General features: G+C 36.2%; 1 long non-coding RNA gene across 1 annotated transcript; it reads right to left on the bottom strand.

Annotated features, from left to right (window-relative positions):
• Window positions 1-1325: 1325 nt before the first annotated feature.
• Window positions 1326-7182, bottom strand: LOC147655418 (uncharacterized). The gene is made up of 2 exons (XR_015279038.1): window positions 4761-7182; window positions 1326-2960 (listed from the first exon to the last, which is right to left on the bottom strand). It is a non-coding gene; the product is annotated as an uncharacterized LOC147655418 (long non-coding RNA).
• Window positions 7183-9744: the final 2562 nt, after the last annotated feature.

The raw sequence follows: 9744 nt of genomic DNA on the forward strand, positions 1-9744 counted from the left end.
GTTAGAGCTCCATGCAACCGAACTGGACTCACGTAGAACCTCTGTGCACTAACAAAGCCAACCTCTGCAGTATCCTTCTCTGGCTGAGAATGGAACCAGCTCATGGAACAGCCAGGCTAAAGCTGTAACCATGCCGGTGCTGAAATCCAGACAACTGAGTTAGTTCATGTGGGGGCTTCACCAGAAAGCATAGCCAGAAGAAGGCTGGCTCTGTGACACCTGCTGTGCATCTGGGACTTGGTTAAAATCTGTACCACAAGTACACTTGATCACCAGAGGCTGAGTTCAGTGATGTGGATTGCATATTTTCATGATGAGCTGTAAAACATTACTCATGTTTCACTGAGATTCATGCGTCTGAAAGTTGCAAAACCAAAATAACTCTCTAGGAGAGACCAGGAAGAGTCACCTGCAGAAGCAAGAAACCAGCAAGAATTATGTGTAGGAGCAAGACACAGAGAAGACAGCTGCACATAGATGTGGCAAGAAAGATTGCATATTATGTCAAGTCACTTCTGAGTTACCTCTGAGTGGTGTCTCTGGGCTGTAGATTAGGTGTACCATAGACACATGTCAGATTGGTTGAAACTACCACGATTTATGGACTACAGATGGGACTGTACTAGCATGGCTGCTTTGCTGCTAGGGCCGGTGTTCAAATGGAAACCAGGTTAATCCCTGGAGCTCAAAAAACTCAAAAAATACCCTGCTATTGCTCCAATTGCTCCATACTGATCTTTGCAAGTAGCTCCCTTTAAAAAGGGCTTATAAATGTGGGCTTTTCCTAGGTATTCTATATGAACAACACATATCAGTGGAAGAGGAGGAAAAAAATTACCCTTATAGAAAACAGTTATGTTGGAAGAAAGACAGGCAGCAATATGAGGTAGAGGCATTTTATTTTACTTATATTTTTTTTAAAGGTGAGAAAGAAGAGCTTGTGAAGCAATAGGAAAGAAGTCTAACATGTTTTAAGGCTTTTTACCTACAGGAGTCAAAAATACTTCAAGAAGTGTTCGATTCAAATGGAAGGTAAACAGTTCTTAAAAGAAAGATAAAATATTTTTCCAATTATTAAATAAATTATTAAATAAATTATTAAATAATTTTAATTTAAAAGAAACCTGCACAGCTCTAATCTTTAACAGAATACCCCTGTCAGGGATGCAAAAGCTGATGTCCTTCCCCACTGTCGCAAAGACCAAGCCAAAGCAGTCCAGGATGGTTTGTCATGATATCATCATCTAAATACACTTCCTCTAAATCTCCTCCATCTTGAGTATCCCCTCTTTCCTATTCTAAGCTTGGGACCAAAAAGTTTGAAGTTTCTTTTTTTTTTCTACCTTTCCTCCTATCACACATACTTTTCTCTCTTTAGTGACATAATTCACAAGCCTTAAACAGAGCTTTGAAGAACAATGTATTGGTGTCTTTCTAAAGCACTTTCACTGTTTTAGTCATCCAACTAAATCTAAATGCTGCTGCCAGTTATTTATTTGTGAATAACTCAAACCAGAATGATTCAGCTCATACATCTGGCACAGATTCAGGAAAACCAATAGGCTGAACTTGATCAGATTTTTATCAGTTAAAAAGTATTGAGCTTTTTAAACATAAAAAAATATTGCCTAATAAAGGTCAATGCAAAAGCCCATCTAATGACAAGAAAAAGTTATTTTTGGATATTAATGTATTGTCTATCAATTCTTTATTTTCCTTGTTTAGCAAAAACCAGAAGAGGCATGCCACAGCACTTATGCATGAAACTAGAGCTAGTGCTCTTTAAACAAAAGAATCAGCATGAGAACTCTGAGCATGTTCTAAAACTAAAATCATTAAAAATGTTGTTGGGATCTTAAATATTTATTTTAAGGCTGAATCTAATTCTAGCCTTCAGAGACATAAGACTGTTTACCAAATAAGGCATCAGATTGGTTAGTTTCTTTGAGATAAGCCATTTCTTTCAATATTATTTAATGGTATGCAATCAACCAAAACTTGACATATTTGGAGCCAGCTGTTCTGAATTAGAGTCTGCAATTTTCCAGATTCCAGCAAGAAAGTTAGGAACAAAATTATGTTGTTGTTTTTTTTTCCTGTATTGTCTATTATGATTACAGAATAGCAACTATGTAAGTTAAAAAGCCACCAGATTTTAATAGTGCCAAACCACTCAATCGGCAGCATTAAAAATACTATTTTATGAATCAAATTGACCTATCCATTGGAACCAAACTTAACAAATATTCATCCAAATAATTATGGAATAGGCCTTGACAAGAATTAAATAAATTGATTCTGCTGAAGTGACCAAGAAAATGATCTTGGTGTTCAGGCCTTGGTAAAGGCTTTGGATCTTTTAGCTATGGAACCAAGGAAAAGCTTTCCACCTTAACTAACATCCTAAAGAGATAAGTATTTTCCTGGGTATTCAGGATTTAAAAAATAATTTAGGGGTAATTATGCAATATGCTCAGATATTTGTGTCCTAGAAATTCTAGGAAAGATTCCTAGAAAAGAGCTCTTTGCCACAGGGAACAGCCGAAGAGCCCAGTGCAAGGCAGAATTTCAAGTGCAACCAGCTGCAATCCCTGGCTCAGGGAGCTCTGCCACAAGCATCAGAACTGCTGGATTGATATTTCAAACAATGTGAAGACAAAGCATAGAGAAAACAGTCTAAGGGGTGATGGGAGTGCAGGAGAGGGGCAGCACTGACATCCTGCTGATTGCTTCAGTTCAGATTAAGCCTTAGGCACACAGGATCAGAAGGAGCATTAAGGAGAAATGATTTCTGCACTCTGTTTGATAAAGATGGTCATGTCAAATGGAAAGAAAGTTCCTCAGGAAGAAGAATGTCCTCAGGATCCGTAAGAAGACCTGATTGTGGCTCAGATTTCTTAGGAGATTCCAGGATGCTGCAGTTGGCCAGCATGATGAGGGATGTATGACTAGATAAATACCTGAAATTTGAAAAAGCCAGAGGAAAAATTATAAATAATTCAGCTCCAGGAAAAAAAAGTTCTACCTCTCTGAACGAAATATATGAGAAGGAACATACTTGTATTGCAGCAACAGAATGATATCATGGGCTACATATTCAAATATTTGTTACATATTCAAGAGTTTTCTGAACCTCTGGAGGTTCACTCTGTGAAGTTGTACATCCAAATCCCAAAAAAACATTAGTGGAAAACATTAAAAATATATATATTTGACTAGGACTGGAGCATAGACTAATGCAGCTATCTACATTTCTGTTGGTGATTTGGATTTTAGCTGTCAGAGAGAATTAGTTAAATTCATTTAAATGCAAGAAAAAATAAGCCTTTCCATTTTAAGCACCAATTTTGAGCCCCAGTTCAGCAATCCTATCCAAGTACTTGGATCCAGACAGACCCTCTTCAACTAAAACTGTACAAGCTAACAAAACTTTTGGTAAGGCCTCTGAAAACAGAGTCCTGACCAGATAAAGTTACAATGAACTGTCTCAAAAGTAGTGTTTTTCTCATTTTATCTTAACTAAACAGAAAAAATTAGTTATTGAGGAAATAGTCTAGGAAAACAGAATAGAGTCCATCAAGCATACAACACATTTGCAGGATATCAAAACTGAAATATCATGAAAATTTGCAATCTAGTCAAGCAAAAAAAAAAAATAAATAAATCTTGTCAAAGTCTGATGCAAGTAACCTTCAATATGTTAGAGAATGACCATATCCACCTGGAAGATTCACCCTCTTTGAAACAGAGCCAGATGAAAATACATGAAAACCTTGAGATACATGAGGCAGTTGTCAAAATATTAAAACAATACAATACAGGTTTTTCAAATTATAAAATCCAGGCCTGGTTAGCCAGTCAATTCCCTTTATTGGCAAAATGTCCTAAGGGTAGTTTTGAAAATCATCCATAAGTATTCCATTTAGCTACACTGCAAGAGGAAAGAAAAATACATAAAAAGAAAAAGGAAAAAAAAATACCCCACCAAAACCCCACAGCTTTAACAGCTTAGTCATGAGGATACTCTCTCAGAGGACAGAAGGTTTATAGCCTGATTCCTGAAAACATTTCTTTGCAATAATGAGATACAAAGAACAGATTGTATGGATATTCATATCGCAGTTGGCAAGATATCACAGCATAATTTATGTATGGTCAGCTTAATTGACATGGGTTTTACCCATTTCATTCACATCCATGACCCATAGATGCTGATCTGAAGTGGAATAAATGTACTTTCTGACTTAGAACAACTACTTAAAAAGCAAAATGTAACTTCTGTGCTGGACAAGACCTAATGATTTAGTCAGCACAATTTCTTCTTTTGATAGCTGTTGGCATCTAATATTTCAAGGAGAAGGAAAAAATCACCTCCCCAACAATAAATTACCTAACTGTAGGTCTTTTTAGTCTGCACATCTAGTCACTTTAAAAATTCAACCTGTGCCTAAATTTGGGCTGGCTTTCAGATCTCCATTCCAAACTTTGGCATTTAATTTTGTACTACTGTGTTAAAAATAATCTAGGTATTTTGTAGACCGATCCCTTCTTCTAACTTTTCACCTGGTAATATTTACATGTATAAAGATGGGTCTAATTTACTATTTCTTTCATATTCTTTATGTGTTGCACTTATGTTGCTTCCTGGGTTCTTTAATATAATAATTGCTTAATTTCTTCAGAAATATGACCACATTTCTAATTAATTAAATAAAAATGCTTAGAAGGCTTATTGTCCTCTGATTGTTATGTAACCTTACCTAAATTTTAAAAATGTAGAGCACCTGCATCTCCTACACATTTCTTCAGAAATCAGAAGAAAGCTTCATTTTATTCCTCCAAAGACTGATATCCATGCAACGAAACTTGGCATATTTGTTTCCCCGCACCTTGGCACTACATGTTAAAGGAGATACTAGCATTATCTTCCTAAACTAGCTAAATTTAGGGTGAAATCTTTGACAGTTCTTAAAAGGTCTGAATGGATTTCAAGACAACTATCACATTTTGTCAAGTTTCAGAGCTGGTTTGCATATTGTGACATTTTTCTGCAAATCCTTCAGAATCTTCTACGAATTGAAGGAGATGAAAAAGTAAGTCACTAAAGAGAGTATTTCTTACAAAGTTTTCAGAGTAAAGATGCCAATCTTTTTGGCAATATAATAGTTAGTTGGCATTAGTGTGCTTTACTTAAGGATTAATTTAATTTCTGAGAGGGAACATTTAACAATGGTATTCACTCATTACTTTACTCCCCATCTCATCTGAAATACCACCCTGAACCACAAACAGCTACAATCCAAAGGGTGTATCAATGGTGAAGTATATATCAAATTTAAACTCAGTTTCTCCAGGTTTTCACACTGACTGGTGCTACACATGATTAAGAAAATTCACAGGAGGTGTTGCCTGCTTGTTTTGTTTTAAATTGTCTGAACATTTGCATCTCTTGCTTTGGAGAACGGAACTGTTGCCCTTACAATAGATTTGGATAAAACACTGGGAACAGGGGGAAGAGGGGGAGCGGGGACAGCGCATGCCACCAGTAATTGGAATGTATGGAAAAAAGAATTATCATCAATAATTAGAAATGAGATGCCACACGAGAACTACACACCAGAAATTGTCTTTTTGTGGGCTCAAAGAGGTTGGTGAGCCATCCAAAGGTCTGGAAACAAACCAGGAAATACCAGATTTCTGTCTGTGCACAATGTCAAGGATCACTTCACCAGGTTTCACTGAAGAATTTGGAGGCACATTTGACACTCAAATAACTTTTAGGCAATTGATGGCTTCTAGAGAGGACTAGAACATTACATGCTTCATGCCAGCATGCTGCCCTGGCACATAACAACAGGGGACTTAAATATTTTGGTTCCCTCTCATCAAGTAGGAACTTCATGTCAAAAATATTATATAGTTACTCTGTAGAAAATTAGGCATCTACTTAGGATCAATTCTTAATATTCAGGTTAAGAATATTCACAAAAAAAATAGATTTAGGCGCAGAATATTGCTTGCTCTAATTGAAAAAAATGTCAGACACATATCCACAATTTTGTTTTAAGTTCTATAGACAATTCAAGGGAGAAGACCCTTGTTACCCCTTAATTTTATTTTTTAATATTCCTTTTTTTTGGTGATGATTGAAGCTTTTACTTCTCATTTGAGATTCTAAGAATTCTTCCAGAGTGGCTGCAAGGTTTTTTTATTGCATTTTGCAACCAGCTGCGATCTGTAAATCTATTAGAAAGAGTGTCAAATGCCTATTGTTTGGTCCTTGAACAGCACAATTCTTACATTTTTTCTTTGTTTCCATTTTCAGTAATACTGTCATCTCCAGAGAAAACTTCATAAATACAATCTGTCCTATACAAATAAATTATGTTGAGCTGTGCTTGTTTCCCCGGATATCTTGGGTGCAAAAGCAGAAAACGAAATGAACCTACCTAGCAATTCTTCTCAGCACAGTCTTAAAATACTCAAGGCAGAGACCATCTGCACGCAGCCATAAATAGATGGAAGGAACATTCTTCTCTGGGAGCATTCTCTTACCATCGGCGCCATCAGTGTGTTAGCCACAGTCGTGGCAGAGAAGCTCAGAGTTTGCTGCAGAATCACATGTACTGGACTTTTTTTTATGGGAGAAACGATGCCACCCAGTGGAAGTTTAAAATTATGGAACAAAAAGTACTGAGGGGGGGAAAAAGGTTTCCTTGATATTTCCAGTTAAGAAATTAAATCATTAAATTTATTTAGCTAAACGATTCACCATCAAAACATAGCAAAATTATATGGAGAAACTACTCTGATACTCACAGCTGATTACTCACAGCTGATTTAATTGACACTGGACAAAAACAAAAGCAAAAACCAAACACCCCAAAACCTCGTGGCAAACAGGACTTCCTAAAGACATCTGACCAGACCTTTGATTGCAGCTCTGTCTGCCATGAGCAGACCTGCTGGAATATGGAGCAGCATCTCCATTACCCTGGAGTTTCTCTTCCAAGGAAAATAAAGCTCTGTGTGTATGTGTGTGTGTGACCAGGGAGGGGAGAGAGGACTGAGTAAGTCTGTTCATTGCACAGCACAGAATGAACATGTTTAGGGCAAATCTAGACCCAGAGAGACACAGGCACATCCAGGGCCACCAAAAAAATACCCAATATTTGCTAAAAGAAATAGTCTATACAAGTAAAATCTATTGATATGAATAGTGCTATAAAATACATTTTACATAAATACAATTATTGATGTGAAGCCACACAATATACATAAATACAAAATTCTATAATATCAAATTATTGTATTTATTAATTGCTTCCATTGGTAGAGTTTTAAGGGAAATGTTATTGAGTACTATACTCTACAGGAAGGTAATTTTTGGGTTTCAGTGGTCAGAAACATGTAGTTCCCAGAATAACATTCTGAACAATTTTATTCTTTCCTGCCACTTTGCCCACAAGTCTCTCTTCTTTTTGTTATGTAATTTTTTTTTTTTCTTTCCTCATATACATTTCTACATCCTAATAAAGCCATTTCAGAAAGTCCTCAATGGTATTCAGGTGAAGCTTCACTTAAAGGATCTGTGTAATGGTAGTTAAGCAAAAGCCCGAAACCAGGAACTATTTATTACATCACACATAATCAAGCACTTTACAAAATAATTGTTTCTCATTAGAAAGATTTGTGACTTTCTTTTGTTCCTCTAGTGAATGATTAATCTAATGCTGAAGTTTGGTATTATGGTTTCAAATTAAACCTTAATATTGGAAAATGAAGTTGCAGCAGAGCTGATAGATTGAAAGAGCCTATCTAACATGATCTTAACAGAGTAACTACCTAGAACCTTGAGGTAAAGACAGAGGACAAGCAAATGCTTTGAAAAACTATGAAAATGTAGTTAAGATATTTTCTATAGACAAAACAAAAATAATTTAATTTGAAGCTTCTGTATTTTATTTTGCCCTGTCTCTACTGCTTTGTAGGCACTTATGATCACTTTGAGAAAGTCTACTTTGCCAAAGCACTTAAAAAACCCGCCAACAGTTTCCATTTTATTTGGAGATATTTTTCTTTCATTCATGAGTCACTGTATTGAGTCTGGCTGAGATGTTAATTTGCTCTGTAGAAGTTCTCATAAAGCTGTGCTAGCATTGGTAGCTGGAAAGATGTTCATAATAAATTTGTATTTATATATCTGAGTCTTCTCCACATTAAATTGCATGCAAAGTGAATTTCAAATTATCGACCATCTAATATGTTTAAAGATGCATAAAAATGTGTGTCTTCATAGTATAGTAAAAATATCCCTTAAATGAATACACATATTATTATAACCAGGGAAACCATTAAAAAAATTGAAAAAAATGGTGTAAAAGACTGTACCACAAAAGATGGTCATTGCAATTATTACAGAATGCTGTTTTCAACAGAATTAAATTAAGAAAGACTATTGAAACATAAATACTATATGTATCTTTCTTACCAAGTTTGTGGCAGGGTTCTTCTGCAAGTAGGTACAATCTAGAAATCTTGTGGATTTATTTGTCTTGCACCTATGTTTGCATTAAACCAAAAAGTCCTGAAATGAATGGACTGTGTAATAGCATCATATTTAAATATAAAATACAAACAAAATTGTTTGCCTGTTTGGGTGCAGCTACACTGCCTCCTCCAGCACCCATTGCAAAGTGAAGAGTTCCTGTTTTCCTTCCAGTCTGGTGAAGGGGTTTCACTCCTGTACTCCTGTGTCTCCCAGGTATGTGCTGAATCTGTAAGCTACTCTTAAGTGTGGTGCCAAATAAATTATCATTGTTTAAGAAACTTCCCCAGAGTTTTTGGACATGCCATAAATGTATATCCATGCCATAAGGGAGAAACAGTTGCTTCACCTTTCTCAGTTGCAATAAGCTTAACTTTATTTTTCTGGTGGAATATGTAGGAGATGAAGGATTTTGCAGGGTGGTCAGTATGGCTCCTTGCCTATATAAAGTTACAACCAATTTCCTAGTCAAATTCCAGGGTGGGAAATTACACTATAGTAAACTGCAGTGATTTCTGTATTGCTAAACAGCATGTTAAAGCCAAGCCAAAGATGACAGGATTTTCTATGGTATGTTTTGTATTATCAAAGAATGCACCACCATGGCAATAACAAAAACTATTTTTGTAGGAACTCATCTTTTCTCACAGCTATTCTATTGTGTTTTATACAGATTCTTTTCTCACCTTACCCTTTCCAAATTTTTTTCCAATCCTTAGGATGTAAATATGCAGCCCAGCAAAAGACAGATGGACTGGCATTCCTCTGACCTCAGTGAGCCTGTCTAGAGAAATAAACACAAGCTATTTGTTATTTCTTTCTGGAAGTCCTTACTTTCCTGAAGTAGCCTAATAACTAATATTCCCTTCCTATATATTAAAAGTTTATTCCCCTATATATACTAAACATTAGGGACCTTTGGTTTTCCATCTTCCCTTCCACCATGCATGCCTCCAGTCCTCCTAATGCCCAGCTTCAAGGATTCTTCCATCTCCACCTGCAGATCTATCACAGACACAGCTCCCTCACAGAAAATAGTCTCTGAAAAAGTGGTATGAGGGGAACAGGTTTTTATTTTGATTGCTCTTATGAAGAAAACATAAGGCATTCTCTTTTTCACCATTATTCCCTTTCTACCAAAACCAGAATGGATGACTGGCATGGGCACACACTTGCCAGTTATTACAAAGAACAGC

This window comes from Cyanistes caeruleus, chromosome 1, assembly GCF_971803275.1.
Source record: "Cyanistes caeruleus chromosome 1, bCyaCae1.hap1.1, whole genome shotgun sequence".
Lineage (NCBI taxonomy): Eukaryota > Metazoa > Chordata > Aves > Passeriformes > Paridae > Cyanistes > Cyanistes caeruleus.